This window comes from Balaenoptera physalus (assembly GCF_965194825.1).
Source record: "Balaenoptera physalus genome assembly, chromosome: 11".
Classification (NCBI taxonomy): domain Eukaryota; kingdom Metazoa; phylum Chordata; class Mammalia; order Artiodactyla; family Balaenopteridae; genus Balaenoptera; species Balaenoptera physalus.
The window spans coordinates 29,179,004-29,200,843 of NC_138896.1; the positions used below are offsets into that span (position 1 = coordinate 29,179,004).

General features: G+C 39.5%; 1 long non-coding RNA gene across 3 annotated transcripts in view; it reads right to left on the bottom strand.

Annotated features, from left to right (window-relative positions):
- Positions 1 to 16,503: 16,503 nt before the first annotated feature.
- Positions 16,504 to 21,840, bottom strand: part of LOC309637333 — a 52,750-nt gene continuing 47,413 nt past the window's right edge. For all 3 annotated transcript variants that reach the window (XR_014250480.1, XR_014250481.1, XR_014250482.1), the window contains one exon: positions 16,504 to 20,113. This is a non-coding gene — a long non-coding RNA (uncharacterized lncRNA). The remainder of the gene's footprint in view (positions 20,114 to 21,840) is intronic.

A 21,840-nucleotide genomic window follows, 5' to 3' on the forward strand; every position in this document is an offset into this window, starting at 1 on the left:
CTTCAATTGAAAGGTCTTGGCTCTCCAAGAAAAAGAACCCTCATGCACTGTTGATAGGAATGTAAATTGGTACAGCTACTATGGAAAACAGTGTGAAGGTTCCTCAAAAAATTAAAAATAGAACTACCATATGATCCAGCAATTCCACTTCTGGATATTTATCCAAAGAAAACAAAAACACTAATTTTGAAAGTTATCTGCACCTCCATGTTCACTGCAGCATTATTTACAATGGTCAAGATATGGAAACAACCTAAGTGTCCATGTGGTATATATACACACAGTGGATTATTACTCAGCCATGAAAAAGAAGGAAATCTGCCATTTGCATCAACACGGATGGACCTTGAGGGCATTGTGCTAAGTGAAATAAGTCAGACCAAGAAAGACAAATGCCATATAATCTCTCTTATATGTGGAATCTAAATATATATATAAAACCAAGCTCTTAAATGCAAGAGAACAGGTTGGTGGTTGCCACAGGGAGGTGGTGGAGGGTGGGGGAAATGGGCAAATTGTTTCTGATTTTGTTTCTAGGTTTAGGTTTTAAAGAGAGAGCAATAAATTGGGTGCGCCTGCCCTGTGTGGTAGCAAAGGGAATGGAAAGAACAGATAAAAGAGACGTTAAAAAAGAAGAACCAGCCAGACCGTATACCTGTTGGCTTCGGGAAGGATACGATGGAGAAATTGCCAAGATGACTCTCAGCTTTGGGGACTGAGTGACTGAATAGTGCCAGTAACAAAATTAGGAAAACCAGATGAGGGAAACATTTGTGAGGGCAAACAAGATAATAAGAGTACGGATTTATTCTTAAGGCAAGAATAAGAGGGACTTCGCTGGCGGTCCAGTGGTTAAGACTTTGCCTCCCAGTGCAGGGGGTATGGGTTCAATCCCTTGTTGGGGAGCGAAGATCCCACATGCCTTGCGGCCCAAAAAAGCCAAAAGCATAAAACAGAAGCAATATTGTAACAAATTCAATAAAGACTTAAAAAAAAAGATAATATAAGCACTTAAGCTTTACCCCTGTTGAGTGATGAGATGACTATGTATGCGAATGAAAATATGAAGCATGGAAGAGTCATTCTATTTCCAATCTCTTCCTCTTCTTGTAGAGTATGACATCTACTGAGACTAAAGGGATAGCAAGTGACATTTTCCACTGTAGCTTAGGCTGAAAAGGCAACACATACATTTTTTAGCATAATAAAGAACAGCAGAAATGCTTGGAAGAGGTAAATCTTCACAGGGAGAGTTTTGAGTATTTCTTAGATGTTCTGTTCTGAGGTCTGATCACCTCAAGGGTTCTTTTCAAGTCTTAATCAGAAGCAGCCCTTCCACATCCCAAACACATGGTTGGGACGTGTCTAATATGCAGACGTGCATATTAGACCCATCCAACTATAGTTGCAGACGTGTCTAATAATGACTGACAACTCATGCAGAGGAATAATAAAGGGGATGTAGGACTTTGGAGCTAGAATCTGTGGCAGGGGCACACTCACCACCCATTCCAGCCCCCTTCTACCTAGTCTTTCCTTTACCAAAACCTTGCCGTCCCAGATTCCCTTGTAGTTAAGGATGGCCACGTGACTAAATTTGGCCAATGAGACATTGATAAATAGAAATCATCTCCTTCCTGCTTCTTTCTACTTGGAATGCATAGAATGCTTGGGACTGCAGCCATCAGTACTAAGGAGTGAAGAAGTAGGAGAATAAAAGATGCCTGTTTCCTTAGAGCAAGCCTGGGATTGCTTACCTCTTGGATTCTTATTGCTTTAGGTAACCATTTCCCCAATCAACTCTAGTTGGGTTTTTGTTTTATACATTTGAGCACATCCCCTAACTTACGTAGGAGCTAAAAGGTTAAAAAGAACTGTGAGACTATGTGTGAGAAGGGAGAAATGGTACACGAGGAAAAGAAGGGATGCTATCTATTGAGATAGAGAATACCCTTGGGGTACACCCTGAGATTCAAGCCTCACACTTGTGGACAGACAGGGGAGAACGGTTAGAACAATAGGCTGACCAGCTAACAGTCATGCTGATTTCTTTTTTAATTAATTAATTAATTAATTAATTAATTTTTGACTGCTTTGCGTCTCCATTGCTGCACACGGCGAGCGGGGGCTACTCTTCGTTGAGGTGTGCAGGCTTCTCATTGCGGTAGCTTCTCTTGTTGTGGAGCACGGGCTCTAGGTGCGCGGGCTTCAGTAGTTGTGGCTCATGGGCTCTAGACCACAGGCTCAGTAGCTGTGGCACACGGGCTTAGTTGCTCCGCGGCATGTGGGATCTTCCCAGACCAGGGCTCGAGCCCGTGTCCCCTGCATTGGCAGGCGGATTCTTAACCACTGTGCCACGAGGGAAGTCTACATGTTGATTTCTGGCAGACTGAACTTAAAGATTTCCTTCCATGATAAAGTGGCACAACAATCTGTGATAAGAGATGATAAGAATGGAGTTAGAGAGGGTATGTATTTGGAATTCATCATCATAGGAATGATATTTACAGCTAGTTACATAATATCAAGCCCCAAGAATGTTACATAGCAGACAGTATTTACTGTATGAGTAAATGAATGAGAGTTAATAAAGACATCAAACATCGAAAGGCAATTCTATGATCTTTTCTAAATTGAATTACCTATTTATTCTTTGTTATCTCAGAGCCATACACACACCATCCCTCTGCCCCAGAACTCTCATCTTCCTCTCACCTAACCATGTCCCTCCCTCCCTTTAAAAGTCACTCTGTTCAAAAAGATTTCCTCTTTCTCACCCCAAGCAGCTTTAGTTACCCCACTAACCACACACAGCTACATGGTATTATTAACTTTGTACAGTGTCACTAACTACTACGCTTAGTTGTGAATTTCAACAGTTTAGATAAAACAGAAGTATTTATCTCCATTCTTTATATGAGATTGAAAGCTACCCAGAAAGGATATACATTTTAAAAAAATTTTTATTGAAGTATAGTTGATTTACAATGTTGTGTTAGTTTCCGATGTACAGCAAAGTGAATCAGTTAAAGATATACATATATCCACTCTTTTTTAGATTCTTTCCCATTTAGGTCATTACAGAGTATTGAGAAGAGTTCCCTGTGCTATACAGTAGGTCTTTATTATCTATTTTTTTATATAGTAGTGTGTATATGTCAATCCCAATATCCCAATTTATCTGCCCGCCCCGCCCCCCTTCCACAGCTTTCCCTCCTGGTAACCATAAGTTTGTTTTCTACATCTGTAACTCTATTTCTGTTTTGTAAGTAAGTTCATTTGTACCATTTTTTTTTTTTTTTAGATTCCACATATAAGTGATATCATATGATATTTGTCTTTCTCTGGCTGATATACATTTTAAATTTCCATTATATTTCCTCATACTCCTTTTGAAAGTGTAGCTATTTTTCACTCAGTAAACATCATTAGACTGACTCATGCTGGGACACGATTCTTGCATTTTCATTTAACAGGAAATAGAAGCAGCCAGGCCGATCTAGTTCTGTGTTCACTAAGTAAAGGAAGGAGAATGATCACCTGAGCCGCGTATTTCCAAATAAAGACAATATTTAACATCGGACTTGGAAACTTATTGTAAATTTGGACTGTAACTGTGGCTCTTTTAGAACCCCCTCAAAAGACATTTAACTTCTGGACCTGGGTTCTTGTTTTATTTTATAAGAAAGGAGCTGTTCCATGGATTATTATATATATATAAAGCCATCTCTAACTACCCTGGGTAAAAAAGGTCGGGATGTGGAACATTAGAAGCCTCTTCTGAAAGGGAGAAATCTCATTAGAAGCCAAGTGTGGAAGTAAATCTCTAAAGATGGGTCCCATCTCTGTGGCTGTAAGTTGTTAAAACATTACAGAAAGTAAAAATCAGCATTCACAGAGCCCAAAATTGTCTTAGGTCATTGAGCCCAGCTTCCTAATGTGACAAATAAGGGAACTTCAACCTAGAAAAGTTTTGCTTCCCTTTCCATGATGACATTAGATGAGGTTTGGGGTAGTTCATATTCAGCTCTCAAAATGAGTTTATAGGTAGTACAGGGAAACTCTCTTTCGTACTGTCTTTAGGCAAACGCTGGAGAGTGTTATTGGTGAAACTGAGTCACGGGTCATGAGATTTCTGACAATGAGAACTTTGTAGAGCACACAAGATGGACAGACTTACATCAGATTCAGATCTCCCTTGCGGTAAGCTAGAGCGTAGTTTAATAGCAATAACAATAAGAAGATTTTTCAGCAGGCTGCCACTGTGTAGATGTGAAAAGGAAACCAGCCTTGTGCAAAACTAATTAGACTCAGCTCTCAAGTGCAAACAAATGCTGTATTATTGACAGAGGACGATGTTGAATTCTGGGGAAAAAAATCAGCAGTGGTGAATAATAAATGCTCCTTGAATGGAGAGTTTGGTTTTATTTTACTTTGAGTAATGGGTTACTTTGATTAGTGTGTGTCAAGGAGCAAACTGAGGGAAGAAAATGCACTCCAGTTCTGTTTCTACTATTGATTATCCATATAATGTCATTGACCTGTTCAACCGCTCCCCACTCCACACACACACACACATTTTTTTTCCTTCAAATACCTCTTAGGACTGAGATAGTCATGCTAAACTGAGGATAATAACCAATAAAAATGTTTGCTAAGTATGTGTATGTATGTGTATATATATATACACACATACATATATATATATATTTACATTGACAGGCAATCAACTCAATGGAGGAAACAATTTAACAATAATGATAGGTATGCAAATATCTTACTTTTAATATAATTTTTACTATTTATGTGATTTTACTCACTCATATTAACATTGTAATGCATTCTATTCCTTGAGCACAAGGTATACTACAAGGAGTCAGTCCAGAAATATAATGGTAGAGGGATGGCACCACAAGAGGAAAATGGCTATGGAAAGTTTAGAGTTGATTTATGTGCATAAATAATGGAATAGTATTAGGTATCAGCGCCAGCTGCCAGTATTTAAGTTCCTTATTAAGAAACACATCTTGGGGCTTCCCTGGTGGTGCAGTCATTAAGAATCTGCCTGCCAATGCAGGGGACACGGGTTCGAGCCCTGGTCCGGGAAGATCCCACATGCCATGGAGCAGCTAAGCCCATGCGCCACAACTACTGAGCCCTCGTGCCACAACTACTGAAGCCCACGCGCCTAGAGCCCGTGCTCCACAACAAAGAGAAGCCGCTGCAATGAGAAGCCTGCGCACTGCAATGAAGAGTAGCCCCCGCTCACCGCAACTGGAGAAAGCCCGCACGCAGCAACAAAGACCCAACGCAGCCAAAAAATAAATAAATAAATAAAATAAAATATATAAATTAAAAAAAAAAAAAAGAAATACGTCTTACATTTTGCAATACAGATGAACAGGTTGAAGACTCTAAGTTAGCGCTTTAGCAAAATCTTCCTTAGGATAGAAAGGGTGGTCTACAGAAGCACAAACCTTTCTTCAAAGCTTCCTGGTGGTTCAGAGTTCTTAGCAAATATGTCTCATTCTTCCCACAGAGAAAGGTTTGTTTCCAGGAGGGCAAGCCCGAGGGCCAATGCAGTGAAATCCCTGCTTGGTTCAAGGTAATTTCCAGAGGTTGAGATAAATTGGGTGGGTGTGAACATATTTACACTGTATTCCATTCCAAGGAGATGACTCAGAATTCAGAAGGTTGGTGCTTCAGCCACCCACAGCTGTTTTCTGGGCAATTCCAAATATTTTAATCCTGGTGTGACAATTAATTTAGCATCTGATACAACACCTGGAACACATACTGCTTCCTAACTGCCCACCAGCTCTAGAGCCGGTGGAGTTTGGGGAAGGAGCGGGTCAAGAATCTGGCCTGCTTGCTTTTTAACAGGACAGAGAATAACAAACAAAACACAAAGGAGAAAGAGTGGGGCTGGAGGCAGAGGATGCTGTTTGTTTTCTCAGCATGTTGATAAAATATTTGCCAAGATCAAAAGCAGGAGATATTGAAGTTGAACTCCATGGCAGGAAGCTTAGAGCCAAATTCAGCTAACAAAATAGAAAATTTTGGCATCATTGCTAAACGTATAATAAGTACTACATCTAATAAATGTGTGTTGGTTTATTGTTGACTTTTGGTTTCATTTTCCTGCCTTTCATCAATTTGTTATTAATTGGGGACTTAGGATCTCTAAGGGAAGCTTATTGTTGTTTAAAAATAATATGATAACTAATTGTACAATCATTTGGGCTATTTCTTGGGAAAAATGAGGAAGGAAAGCTCAAGTTACCCAGTTACAGAAAATTGTAAGAAATTAAATTTGCTTCTTAATTGCTCCGCCCTTCTTTTCTCTTGCTGTAGTTCTGGGAATGGAGAGTCAATGTGATCTAATTGTAAATGATGGGGATTTGATATGCTGGATAATGATTATCCACGGGCAAGGAGAGTTTGCCAGTCTTATTCAGACTCAAAGTATTTCTCAACAAGAAGGAGTAATAGAGCGAAGGAGCCGGATAATTGGGGGAAATTCCTCTTCTTTAATTGGATGCAAGGCATAATAGTACTTAATGTAGGAAAGACATTTAAAAAGTGAATTGCCTCTGTGTCCCTTTGTTTATTTCCTTTTAGGAGACATTACTGTTTTTAAACTTTAGAGAGGAGAGAAAAGCCAGAGTGGGGACGGCTTTGGTTAAACTAGAAATGTGAGGTTCTGGAATGCTTACTCCTATTCATTTTTTTTTTTTTTTTAACGTTATCTCTCTCCTATCGACTCATTGCAATACTAATTTTTCGTAAGGTACCTTCAGGCTTAGAAAACGTATTTCAGTGTTTCCTATTAAAGCTGAAAGGCAGAGTTTTCTAAGCTCTTTTTATTTCCTTCTTTAGGATTTTTAAAAACCAAACTGTTTTTCTAAAGCTCCAGCTCCAAAGTTCTAAACAATTAAATGTGTTTTATAGGTTTTTCACAAAACCTAAGAATGATTTGAGGTTAAAAAATAAAATACCTTGAGCACAGGGAACTATACTCAATATTTTGTAATAAAATATAATGGGAAAGAATCTGAAAAAGAATATATATATATATATATATATATATATACACACATACATATATATATAACTGAATCACTTTGCTGTGCACTTGAAACTAACACAACATTGTGAATTAACTATATTTCAATAAAAAAATAAAATAAATCAAAAAATAGTAAAATGCCTTGAGTTTTACTGCTAATCAGACCTCAGTGCAAGACTTTGACCAGCATGATTTAAAAAAAAATTTTCCCCTTATTTTGATTACATTTTTAAACAATATTTTGCTTTTTGACATAGTAAAGACATTTAGGTATTTGAAAATGATTTTGTTGGTAGCCAGCAATAGTTGTATTTGGGGTAAAATTGGATAAATTTTTGTGTGTAATGGGATGAAACAGGTTCTGTCCATGGATGATTATGTTTTAATTGATCTCGAGCTATTGTTATGTATGTTTGAACTAGGAATGAATGTCATCTAATTTGTGGCTTCCTCATATTCTTTATGAGGGATATCCTTATCTCTTAAATATTACAAGTCAGTTTGCCCCTCCAAAGTCAGGAAAGAGATACTTGAGTTAAAACCATTCATTTGTGTACCAGTCAGACCTCATTTTTCAGATCCCATAGATTTCAGAATTATCATTCTTTACCTGCCATTGAATTAGCTTTCTTATAAAGGCATGGATAATTGACCAGAACTCCACAATGTACATAAGAATTTAGGAGGACTATTAAAGACAATAAATTATTCCCCCTTGCCTTTAGCAAAACAACTCATATTAATTCAAAATAACCGAGGCTTTATTTTAAAAATTAATTTACCACATTATTTACCAAAAGAATGAAGTTGGACACTTACCTTACACCATAAACAAAAATTAACATAAAATGGATCAAAGACCTAAACATAAGACTTAAAACTATAAAACTCTTAGAAGAAAACATAGAGGAAAAGCTTTCTGGCATTAGATTTGCTGATGATTTCTTGGATATGACACCCAAAGCACAGGGAACAAAAGGAAAATAGATAAGTTAGACTTTATAAAAATTTAAAATTATCAAGAGAGTGAAATGGCAACCCAGAGAATGGAAGAGAATATTTTCAAATCATATATCTGATAAGGGGTTAATATCCAGAATATATAAAGAATTTACTCCTAACCACTCAATAACAAAAATACAGATTACCTGACTACAAAAATGGGCAAAGGATTTAAACTGACATTTCTTCAAAAATGATATACAAATGGCCAGTAAGCACATGAAAAAATGCTCAAAATCACTAATCATTAGAGAAATGCAAATTAAACCCACAATGAGATCCCACCCCATGTCCATTAGGATGGCTATTATAAACAACAACAATAACAATAGAAAATAACAACATGGAGGTGGAAAACTTGGACCCCTGTGTATAGCTGGTGGGAATGTAAAATGGTGCAATCACTGTGGAAACCAGTATGGTGGTTCCTCAAAAAATTAAACATGGAATTACCATGTGATCCAGCAAGTTCACTGCTGAGTATATACCCAAAAGAATTGATAGCAGAGACTGGAAGAGGTGCCTGTACACCAGTGTTCATAACAGCATTTTTCACAATAGCCAAAAGATGGAAATGAATGTCCATCAATGGACGAATGCGTAAACAAAACGTGGTCTATACATACAATGAAATATCATTCAGCTTTAAAAAGGGATGAAATTCTAATACACGCTACAACATGGATGAACCTTGGAGACACTCTGTTAAGTGAAATAAGCCAGATACAAATAGTGTATGATTCTACTTATATAATTCACCTCGAATAGTCAAATTTATAGAAGAGAAAGTAGAATAGTGGTTACCGGGGCTGGAAAGTCCGGGGACGGTGGCAGGGGCAGGCGATGGGGAGTTGTTAATGGGTACAGAGTTTCAGTTTGGGAGGATGAAAAAGTTCTGGTGATGGATGGTTTGTGATGGTTGCACAACGATGTAATGCCATGGAACTGCACACTTTAAAATGGTTGAAGTGGTAAATTTTGTGTTATGTATATTTTACCACAATTAAAAAATTCATTTGTTTATATACTCTTAATTTGGATTTCCCCAAAAAACAGACCCCGTGGGACAAGGATTTAAGAGGAAGTGTTTTCTGTGGGATCCCAAGTAATATTGGTGAGTGGGGAAGAGAGGCAAGGAAGAGAAAGCAACCAAGATGTGTGTCATCAAGCCAGTTACCACTATGAACAACTGAGACTTAATCCAGCTGGGAACTCTGGGATCCAGTGCAGCACAGACCTCAGAGCTAACTCCTTGCGGATGAAGGAAATGGGATATCGCTCCACTAGTTCCCATCTGTCGTTTTTTTTTCACTCAAACTATAAACTTTATTCAAATTTCACCAGTTTTTTCACTTATGTCCTTTTTCTGTTCCAGAATTCAATCCAAGATCCCACACTGCATTTAGTCATCATGTCTCCTTAATCTCTTCTAATCTGTGACAGTACCTTAGTCTTTCCTTGTTTTTCATAACCTTGAAAGATTTGAACAGTACTGATAAGTTATTTTGTAGAATGTCCCTCAGTTTGCATTTGTCTGGTGTTTCCTCTGGTTAGACTGGGGTTATGGGTTTTGGAGAAGAGGTGAAGTGCCCTTCATACCACATCACATCACATCACAGGGCGCATGATAGCGACATGGCAATGCTGGTGATGTTGCCCTTAGTGACCTGGCTCACGTGGTATCTGCCAGGTTTCTCGAACACCGTAAAGTTCCTTTTTTCCCCTTTCTATACTCTTTGGAAGTTCTTTCTATGTTCTTTGGAAGTTGAGTCACTAAGACCAGTCTACAACAAAGGAGAGGCAATTAAGCTCCACCTCCTAGAGAGGAGAGTATCCTCATATGTTATTTGGAATTCTCCATCAGTCATTATTTTAAGCGCTACTACCCAGATGTCTAAGTCCTTTAAGCCAGGTGCAGCAGAGTGGACTTCAGTGTCCAGAGAAAGTCAATGGGCAAAGGGACCCTAGTGCTGGCAGCAAACTGGATGACATTATTTAAAATTGAAAGAGCTGTCTTGATTAGGCAGATCCTGAATAAAGTACTGTAGGATTTACTGGATGTGAAGTGTACATTAGGCATCACATCGCCCCTTTCTTGTGACTGTCTGTCTTTGAACTGTGTACGCTGCAGCACCCTCAGCTTTGGTCCAAGTCTTCACTTCCCAATCTGCTCCTCAACCCCTGCTCTAGTAAGAAAAAACACACAACAACCTTCTTTTCCAAAGAAGGAAAACTTGGACAAAAAAGTCTGTTTTCTTCAAATACATCCAATATCTTGTAATAATCTATAATGGGATATAATCTGCAATAACACGGAATCACTATGCTGTATACCTGAAACTAACACAATATTGTAAATCAACTATACTTAATTTATTTATTTATTTATTTTTGGCTGTGTTGGGTCTTCGTTTCTGTGCGAGGGCCTTCTCCGTTGGCGGCAAGCGGGGGCCACTCCTCATCGCGGTGCGCGGGCCCCTCACCATCGCGGCCTCTCCCATTGCGGAGCACAGGCTCCAGACGCACAGGCTCAGCAGTTGTGGCGCACGGGCCCAGCCGCTCCGCAGCATGTGGGATCTTCCCAGACCAGGGCTCGAACCCGCGTCTCCTGCATTGGCAGGCAGATTCTCAACCGCTGCGCCACCAGGGAAGCCCTACTTAATTTAAAAAAAAAAGAAAAAAAAATGTTTTCTTCTGAATGTAATTAAATCTTGTTATTTTTGTATTCCCAAACTGCTATATATATCTACAGCTTTTCCTGTAAGTATTGAATAAATGAAGGAGGAAGGGGAGGCAAAGATGACAGAGAAATGTCTTGGAGGGCGAGAGCTGGGCAAGGCTCTCAAGAACGAAGCTTAGGACTTCCCTGGTGACGCAGTGTTTAAGTGCAATAACACTGAATCACTATGCAAGGGACAAGGGTTCAAGACCTGGTCTGAGAAGATCCCACATGCTGCGGAGCAACTAAACCCACTAAGCCCGTGTACCACAACTACTGATCCCGCGTGCTGCAACTTCTGAAGCCCATGTGCCTAGAGCCCATGCTCTGCAACAAGAGAAGCCACCGCAATGAGAAGCCTGCGCACTGCAACAAAGAGTAGCCCCCGCTCGCTGCAACTAGAGAAAGCCCGTGCGCAACAATGAAGACCCAAGACAGCCAAAAATAAATATAAAATAAATAAATTAAAAAAAGAAAAAAAAGAACTAAGCTAAACTGTAGAGTGGTGAGAACCATCAAAGCTTAATTTCATTTACGTTTCAATGAATACCAGGGACAACTCTCATTGGGAGACTATTTATTGTGGAATTGTTTGAAATTTTGTAGCTTTCTCTTTGGTGGTTTGACCCCTTTTGGGTTTCCTGTTATAATTAAACAGTAAAGCCGGGCTTCCCTGGTGGCGCAGTGGCTGAGAATCTGCCTGCCGATGCAGGGGACACGGGTTCGAGCCCTGGTCTGGGAAGATCCCACATGCCGCGGAGCAACTAGGCCCGTGAGCCACAACTACTGAGCCTGCGCGTCTGGAGCCTGTGCTCCGCAACAAGAGAGGCCGCGATAGCGAGAGGCCCGCACACCGCAATGAAGAGTGGCCCCCACTCGCCGCAATTGGAGAGAGCCCTCGCACAGAAACGAAGACCCAGCACAGCCATAAATAAATAAATAAATAAATAAATAAATAAAAACAACTGTTTAAAAAAAAAAACAAAAAAACAGTAAAGCCAAATCTAACCAAACAAAAAGTCTTTGGAAAATCTTAAAAAGGTTCTGTGGTTTCAAGGCAGTCATGGGGTCACATCCAATTTTTTGATGCATGGCGCACTTGGAGGGCTAACGTCCCCATGGAAACACCATTGAAAATGAAGCTGATGACCCCACCCTGATGAGATGGGAAGAAAAAGAGAGTCCACCAAACTTTTTATCTCTGACCTCCGCTACAACTTGACACTCTGGCTTGGAGCTGAAGAAATCCCCACTACCTGGGGGAGTGGGAAGACTAGAAGACAGTCTTTTGGCATACTAAGTTGAATGAAAACACTCCCCATGGAAACATTTTTAGATGTGATGGTTAGGTTCTGAAGTGCTGACAGCAAAATTACAGCTTAAGTAAGTTTTGTGGTTTTAAGACATAATGACTTACCATTTCTCACTTTTGGGACCAAACCCATTTTCATGTCAGGAAATTTCTCAACTGGAAGATTTAGTAAGAAGAAAAGTTAATGTTAACCATTGAGGAGATTTTGCTTTCACTGACCTGCCTGGCTTGTATTTTTAGATTTATACACGTATAGGTTTATACATGCCCTTTCTGAGGTAGGGATATTTGAGTTAAAAGTGTACTATATGACAAGGACCTACTGTGTAACACAAGGAACTCTACTCAGTATTCTGTAATAACCTATATGGGAAAAGAATCGATATAGAATGGATATATGTATATGTATAACTGTATCACTTTGCTGTACACCTGAAACTAACGCAGCATTGTAAATCAACTATACCCCAATATAAAATAAAAATTAAATTTAAAAAAGTGTACTATATGAGCTATCAAGCCATGAACAGACATGGAGAAAACTTAAATGCATATTACTAAGTAAAAAAAGCCAATCTGAAAAGTCTACAAATTTCATGATTCCAACTATATGACATTCTGGAAAAGGAAAAATTATGGCGATGGTAAAAATATTACTGGTTGCCAGGGACAGAGAATTTTGAGGGCAGCAAAATTACCCTGTTTGGTACTTTAATGGTGGGTACATGTCATTATACATTTGTCTAAACCCATAGAATGTACAACACCAAGAGTGAACCTTAATGTAAAATTAGGACTTTGGGTGATAATGTTGTGGCCAGGTAGGTTCATCAGTTGCAACAAATGTACCACGCTGGTGGGAGATGTTGAGGTTAGAGGAGGGACGCATGTGTGGAGCCACAGAGTATATGGGAAATCTCTGTACCTTCTGCTCAAAATCGCCGTGAACCTAAAACTGCTGTAAAAAAATAATAAAGTCTATTTAAAAAAATGAACTGTATGTTCAGCTATTGTGTATGTACACCTATACACCTGCTTTCCTTTCTCCTTTCTTAGAAGAGCAGCATTGTCTTGGGTGGATGCTGCCACCTCGTGGCCAATATGAGAAACTGTCAAAAGCAAGACTTCCGCAGGGTGAGCTTAAACCAGGCTTTCTTTCAGATGTTCACTAACAGCCCAGCAAATCCCACCAAAGTGCCTTAAATATAATAAACACTGAGTACTCATAAATACAGAGAACAGATTGTTGGTTGCCAGAGGCGGGGGTTGGAGGTGGGCAAAATGGGTGGGAAGGGGGTCAAAAGGCACAAAAATCTCAGTTATAAAATAAATACGTCATGGGAATGTAATGTACAGCATGGTAACTATAGTTAATAATATTGTATTGCATATTTGAAAGTTGCTAAGAGTGTAGGTCTTACAAGTTCTTGTTAAAATTTTTTGTAACTATGCATGGTGATGGATATTAATTGTGGTGATCATTTGCAATATACACAAATAATGAATCATTATGTTGTACACTTGAAGTTAGTATAATGTTATATGTCAATTATATCTCAATAAAAAACACTCAATGAAAAAATACAGCTTCATTTTAATTAGAATATTCCACTACAAAGGAAATGAACAGTGATGGATTTTTATTTACAAAATCATCTTGGGCCAATGTATATTCAGATTCCTGTTAAAGTTCAAATAGCTTAAAACTTTGAGAGGCTTTTAAGCAGTATATATGATTCCATTTTGGGTACCCTATTATCTGCCACTAATCCACAAGTCTGTGTTTACCAAGAGGTCTAATCTTAGGGATTCATTATATTCTTAGAACTGGAGCACCGGCAGAAAGTTAGCTTTTTAAAACATGAAGTTTGTAGCAGATGCGTGATTAAGAAGTAACTAAATCTCTTAAGATAACAATTTTTGGATGGTTCCACATCCTCCACAATCTCTTATCTGATTTAAGCTCCTTAGTAAATCAAAACATTTGTTCTAAGATTGACAACAAGCTTGGAAGGTTTCAACAGATGGGATCTCAGATAGCTCTGGATTATGTGAAACAAAACAAAACAAAATCAAAAATCACTACAATCTTCCCAGGGCTTTATAAAATTATAAAAGAAACTATGATTTGCTTAGTTAACGGATTTCTGCCTAACCCTTTTGCAGAAATACTTCTGAGACCAGCCTCTGTGATCGCCCAGATATCATATGTCTGTGACTCAAGTCTTGGGCCCAAAGCTCTTGCTTTCAGTTTGTTATCAGGGGTAAAAGTGTCTTTGTAGTTGTAGCTCTTTACAGACTTCATTCTGCTGATACCTTCACGGCTGCCATCTTCTCCAGGTTGTGTCTGTGATTTGGGAAGATGGCGAAAGCAGAGAATTGTGCTGCCCCTGCCCTGGCTCCAGTAACAGATTAGAGACAAACCCAAGACACATCCCTCCTAGATGGATTTTTATGATATTGTATCTTATGTCCGTAGTGCTCAGTGCAATCTATGAAAACATGCTTGCGTTCATCTCAGGAGCATACATTTTCACCCACATACTTTACAATAATTTTCCTCTACTCCACACCCATATGACCAAGGAATATTTGCCAATCCTTTTGACTGAGTAATTAATAATTTATGTGAGACATCCTTAAGTGCCTCGGGCCTGGCTCTATCCTCCAGGGAGCTCCCGGTTGGAACGAGAAAGTACCTCGTCAGATTCTTTACCACCTAGAGTGAATCTGGTCCTTAGCAATGGGGACTGAGCAGGTGACATCAATCAGGAAGCTAAGTATTTTTTTTATTGAAGTATAGTTGATTTACAATGTTGTGTTAATTCCTGCAGTAGAGCAAAGTGATTCAGTTATACATACATATACATTCTCTTTTAGATATTCTTTTCCATTATCCTTTACCATAGGACACTGAATATAGTTCCCTGTGCTGTACAGTAAGACCTTGTTGTTTATCCATTCTATATATAATAGCTTACATCTGCTAACACCAACCTCCCACTTAGGAAGCTGAGTATTTTGGATGACATGGGTTTTTTTGTTTGTTTGTTTGTTTGTTTTGCTGCACTGCGCACCTTGTGGGATCTTAGCTCCCAGACCAGGGATCGAACTTGGACGCTTAGCAGTGAAAGCGCAGAGTCAGAACCACTGGACTGCCAGGGGATTCCCTTGAATGACCTTTAAGGACTGGTATTTCCTAGGTTTCCTCAGTCCTCTTCTCCTCCCCAGGATATGCATTCTAATAGCTTCAGTTTCTATTTATATGTTGATGACTATCAATTCTATCATTTTAACCCCAAACTCTCTCCTGAGATCCAGATCCATATAATCATCTGGCTATCGGACATCTCATCTTGGAGGTCTCTTGGCTACCCTATGGAATTCATCATCACTTCCCTCCCCTCCCAAAGTGTTGCTGCTTTAGAGGGTGTTTCTTATCTCGGTGAGTGACACACCATCCATCCAATTTCCCCAGGCAAATATCACACTTCACTTCTTTCCTCCAGCATCTCCAACATGCACACATATACACTCATTGTCTCTTTTCCTCCGTGTATCCAGAATCCATCTAATTCTCTTCATGTTTGCTGCTACTATCTTCATCCTCGTTGCCCCTCTAAAAGCCTGCCTACACTTCTGGCCTCTGATCTTGTCCTTTTCCAATTTTCCAACTGCAACTAGAAAGATCTTTCTAAAACACAATTTAGATCGTATCACTCCCCTGCTTAAACTCTTTCTAGAATCTTCTTTTGCCCTTTAAATAAACACCAATGCAGCAATCTTAGTTCTCATTGCCTTCAATGTTGTTTACCTCCTCCTCACTTTCACTTGGCTAACTCCTATTTAATTCTAAGGGTTGAATTTTTAAATTATTTCCTTCGGGAAACCTTCCCTGAATTCTTCAGACCGGGTCAGCTACTCCTCCATTTTCACAGCTCCTTGTGTTTACCCTTCATAGTAGCTATGTTATTTTATATTAACTTGTCTGTCTCCTTCATGTACTGTAAGTTCCTTGCTAGAGGGAAGTGTGTCTAGTTCAGCACTGTAATACCTACCAGTGCCTAGGAGGCACTCTGCAAATATTTACCGAATGAATTAAGGACCTCAAGCAAAAATCATCAGCACTGAGAAGTAGTTAGTGAATGTGTATGTGCCCTACAGCAACAGAATAGAACATAAAATGGGAAAATTTAAGATTCTGTGATCCTGAAGAACAGAATTGTGAGCCATTAATGGCAAACTATGATTCTTGCTATATTCAGAAGGTATTGGAATCGTGGATGAAAAATGTCACCTGCCATATCAGGATGTTGTGGCCATCAAGCCATCAACCACTACAGCCATCTCCTGACTGTTCACCCTGAGGGGATTCAGGATGGGAAAAAAAAAAACAAACCCAAAAAACAAAAAAACTGGCCTTAGATAGTTAAGGTGCATATCAAAGGAATGATTTCAATGAACCCAGACTCTTGCATCTCCCATATAGAGAAAAGCACTAAATTATTCATTAACTTGAGATGTATGATTTTCTTTAATTAACAGTCATCTTTTGAGGTTCTGACTACCTGTTTTTTGTCACAAAAACTCCTCTGCGTCCTGGCTCCCCCCCAACTCTTTGGAGCAGTCCCCCAGAGCCATCTGAGGGGCTGTCTCCTGGGCTTAAGTCCTCTCAAGTCCACTGAATAAAACATAATTCTCAAATTTTACGTTGTGCATTTTTTCAGTCGACAGAATGAAGCATAAAAAAAGCAAGATGATTAATTCATTTATTAACAAACCAGTAATGGGGGCCTACTGTGGGCCAGGCCCTGCGAGGGGCGTTTTGGACATCCTGAGATGATTGTCCCCCAGGAGTTCAAAGCTGAGTGGGTGACAGACTCACAGCATGCTAAAACCGGGAGGAGATACAAAGGAAATTCGATTCAGCCCCCACATTTTACAGAGGAGACTTAGATGATTTCTACAATGTCTTCCAATTACTCAATAACTGTATAAAAAGAGAATTATTTTCCTTTTACACAACCAACTTTTCCCCGCCTTCAATTAGGGAACCTCCTTAAAAAGGGAACACTGTATCAGTAATACTCTGAAATCCAGCCAACATAAGCTTACCTTGGAAGGGAAAACAAATGAATAGTCTGCCAAAGCTGCCTGGAAGGATACATTTCTATTTAAAATCTTGGCATCGTGAATGCTTTAGGGAAAAAAAAAAAAACCTGTCTGCATGAAATAGTTAAAAATGATCATGAATTAAAATCATCAAGCTATGTTAGCAGGATATGGGAAGAATTTGATCACATAATCGTTTGACTCAATGATTTCATTGACCAGAAACTGGTTTTCAAAGAGAGACTGTCATTATTAAATTAAGATAGAATTAGTTTTTAGTGGACCTTTTAGACATTTTGGTAAAGTGACCATTTGTGCACATTTCAAGGTGTTGATGTCACCCAAAGATAGGCCAACTGCTTTGCATCAGGTGAGAGATGAGGAAGTGTCCTGTCAAAGGCTGTTTTTCTTGGATGAAACAGGCCTTATTCGTAGGGTGTGTGCCCCACCATAGGAGACAAGAATAAGGCAGCCTAGAATTAAAAGGTTGAAAATATCTACATCTTCAAGTCAGAAAACCAGAAATGCTCACTTCTGGAGGACAGTCGATGCCTTAAATATCTGTTTCTCTCACATGTCACCTGTTTCCTGAAACTCTGAACACCCATAGGTGGGGTTTCACATGTTCTGTTTTTATACTTAGAGGGTCACTGACCTTAAAAGATCTCACATGTGCAAAAAGTTATAGCCTCTGTAGAGGTTATAGATTGGCCATTGATGATAGTTGTTATGTTATTATAACATTACATACACATATATGAATTATACTATTACATATACCTACATGAACGTACACATTATTACATATACACATCACTATTACATATACATGCATACACATTATTATAATATGTTTTATCATTACATACACATATATACATTATTACAACTACTGGGAGCAATTTTATTAATAAATCAGACTCCTCCTCAGTCAAACTTTGGGCATGATTTTCCCTGTCTTTTTGATTTTATAGTCCATGAGGGTGAGGGGAGAAAAAAAGTTTTTCTTTTTTTGGTTATTTAGTAGAGTGGCAATGGTACTGTTCCTTCAAGCAGAAGAGTCAAAAGTTGCATCTCATCTCAGAGCGTCAAACAGCTTTTAATTTATATGTTGATCTGGACTGGAATGCAATAGAATTTAAATTAGGCACACTCACCACAGTGAGAGCAAAACACCCTGCATTTTCTAATTACATAAGCACTGAGGCTTGGATGATAGACGATGGGGGAAAAGAAATCCCTAAGCAGGAATTGTGATGTGCTTTCTTATTGCTCACAGCACTTATTTCCTCTAATGTACATTTTGAAACGTGTGCCTACTTTGGCTGTTCCCCGTATCAGCGATGTGAATCTGGTCTCTTGCCGTCTGTGATTCTCTGTACTTGTTTTGAGTGCGTGAGGCTTATTTCCCTTTCTCAGTTGCCCACTTCTAGAGATTAGGGATTAATGATACACTGAAAAGAATATAATAAGTGATTTTATTATTACCTGTTGTATGTATGTGTGTGTGTTTATGTATTATGCTATTTTAGAGATGTATATGATTTGAATTTGTTTGCAAATACAATTTCCTGAAATTTGGGATTATGACCCCATTTTGCAGTGGAGGGGATGTGGTGTGTGTACGACTTGCCCAAGTTCTCCCTGCTGGTCTGTAGCGGAGCCAGGGTTAGAAGCCAGAGTCTGACTCCAGAGCTGTATTCTTTCCTCCATCACTTTCTCTGTAAACCGTACTCCTCCTCCAGGCCAGGCACCCCAGCATTTAACAGGGTATCCAATCTTATGGTGATTACGCAACAAATATTTGTGAAATTGACGTGAACCCTAATTGTAGACTCGCTCACCATATTACTTGAACAAGACTTTGCAGGAAGTGGAAAACAAAGCAGACACACACACCCAGAGGTTAACGTGGGTCCGGAATGCCACGTGCTGCTTCCCTCCCCCCTTCCCAGGCCAAAGGAGAAAGACTTCAAAATGACCCCAAATTAATTCTGCATAAGTAGGACAAAGAATGCAAAGCAAGTATTGCCAACTCACTTGAGAGATGGCTAGGAATGAATTTGGTTCCAACTGAGCAGAAATTCAATTTTGGCATCCACTCAGCTCAGAAATAAGGTCAGTTGTTTAAAACTGTGTCCCAAGGAACGCCTGAGTGTCACAGGTGATTATCGTCAAACTTCTGCAGCATCCTGGGGGACCCAACATCAGTCATAGCGTTCTCTCCTGAGAGCATTTGCGTAAGTGTTGATGAGAGCCTTGTTCCCAGCTTGGTTTTTTTTTTTAACATCTTTATTGGAGTATAATTGCTTTACAATGGTGTGTTAGTTTCTGCTTTATAACAAAGTGAATCAGTTATACATATACATATGTTCCCATATCTCTTCCCTCTTGTGTCTCCCTCCCTCCCACCCTCCCTATCCCACCCCTCTAGGTGGTCACAAAGCACAGAGCTGATCTCCCTGTGCTATGCGGTTGCTTCCCACTAGCTTATCGATTTTACGTTTGGTAGTGTATATATGTCCATGCCACTCTCTCACTTTGTCACAGCTTACCCTTCCCCCTCCCCATATCCTCAAGTCCATTCTCTAGTAGGTCTTTATTCCCGTCTTACCCCTAGGTTCTTCATGACCTTTTTTTTTTTTTTTCTTAGATTCCATATATATGTGTTAGCATACGGTATTTGTTTTTCTCTTTCTGACTTACTTCACTCTGTATGACAGACTCTAGGTCCATCCACCTCACTACAAATAACTCAATTTCATTTCTTTTCATGGCTGAGTAATATTCCATTGTATATATGTGCCACATCTTCTTTATCCATTCATCTGTTGATGGACACTTAGGTTGCTTCCATGTCCTGGCTATTGTAAATAGAGCTGCAATGAACATTTTGGTACTAGAGAAATGGAAATAAAAACAAAAATAAACAAATGGGACCTAATGAAACTTAAAAGCTTTTGCACAGCAAAGGAAACCATAAACAAGACCAAAAGACAACCCTCAGAATGGGAGAAAATATTTGCAAATGAAGCAACTGACAAAGGATTAATCTCCAAGATTTACAAGCAGCTCATGCAGCTCAATAACAATAAAACAAACAACCCAATCCAAAAATGGGCAGAAGACCTAAATAGACATTTCTCCAAAGAAGATATACAGATTGCCAACAAACACATGAAAGAATGCTCAACATCATTAATCATTAGAGAAATACAAATCAAAACTACAATGAGAAATCATCTCACACCGGTCAGAATGGCCATCATCAAAAAATCTAGAAACAATAAATGCTGGAGAGGGTGTGGAGGAAAGGGAACACTCTTGCACTGTTGGTGGGAATGTAAATTGATACAGCCACTATGGAGAACAGTATGGAGGTTCCAGCTTGGTTTTTATATTCACAGGGTTTACGCCAGGGCACCATACCACCGGGTTTTTCCAGGTCATTTAAAAATCTCATGTCCCTACAGCAACGACTTTTTGTTTGTGTCCATCTTGCATATCCTTCTCGGGGCAGACAAGCCATCATTCTCTTTGTTCTTAAAGAGGCAGCCGATTATGGATTTTTATACTTAGGACTCTGAAATATGACATTTGGGACAAGCTTACTTTCATCTACCAATCCCTAGGGCATAATCTAATTACCAACAAGGTACACAATACCCACAGTCCCAGAGTAAATGCTCTATATTGACCAGAGACAGAAATAATAGATAATTAATTCATGAGCCAGCATTTATTGAGCACATTGAACATTACTGAGTGTTAGATACGCCACATGATGGTAACTAAGTGGTGAAACTTCTCAAGGGATTCCCCCAGCGGCTTGGTGGTGTCAATTTCCCATCCAGTAGTGAAGAAGCCATAAGGATTAGCTCACATTTCAGTGAAGACAAATAGGTCTTATCTACCCTTCCACTGGAGGGACAGCAGTATGTTCCCTGAGTTGGGAGGATGCTGGTTGCCACGTATGGAGGAGAAGGGAAAAGAGCGGGTATGGGAGTTCTTGGATGGGCAGCTTAAAGACCAGCTATGTTCATGGGGAGCCAACCCATAAACAGTGTCCAGTCCTTCCTCCAACAAGTCTCCATTGAGTAGCTGGAGGCAACTTCTCCCTCCTGAGAGTTACACAGCTTAAAGTTCTGGAGTGAATTTCCAACATATATGTGTGTGTTCATGGGGGCAGGGGGATCCTGTACATCCAAGTAATTCTCTGACTCCAGCTGCGTGTCCTACAATTCAACCCAATTCTAACGCTGCAGTTGGTCCTTTCTGTCTTTGGTTTCTGCATCCGTGGATGTGAAGGGCCTGCTATACTATGCCATTTTATACAGGGGACTTGAATATCCTCAGATTTTGGTATCCGAGGGGGTCCTGGAACCAATCCCCCTGCAGATACAGAGGGATGACTTGGAGATAGCATCAGATCCCACAGGCTAAGGACTCAGTCCTACAAGACTGTCTCCCCTCCTACTTCAGATGCCAATTACAAGTCCAGGCAGTCACTTGGGCTTCTGACCAACACGCTATATAGATCAGAGATTCCCACAACCCCCTACTTGGGGGTTTGATGAATTTGCCAGCTCACAGAACTCAGAACGTTTTACTTACTAGATTACCAAT